We start from the raw sequence: 274 nt of genomic DNA, 5'->3' as shown, positions 1-274 counted from the left end.
TTTTGTTTAATTTCTTCTCCTGTTGGCCAATTTGTTTCTTCTAAAATATTAACTCAAGGTAAGCCACTGTGTTATTTTCACTACATTCGTGAATACTAGTGTAACAGGCTTTAACACCTATCACTTGATTAAAAATGTATTGAAATGTAGCCACTACACCACTCCCAATTATAACAGGGAGAAAAAGAGAATCCTGATTAAGGTTCGTTTAATTGAGCAAGGACTTATGCCGATCCTAGCATTACTCCCAAACACATGACCAGAAAACAATTAA

This window comes from Polyodon spathula, unplaced genomic scaffold (assembly GCF_017654505.1).
Source record: "Polyodon spathula isolate WHYD16114869_AA unplaced genomic scaffold, ASM1765450v1 scaffolds_2548, whole genome shotgun sequence".
NCBI lineage: Eukaryota > Metazoa > Chordata > Actinopteri > Acipenseriformes > Polyodontidae > Polyodon > Polyodon spathula.
Note: the sequence above shows the minus strand (reverse complement) of the source record.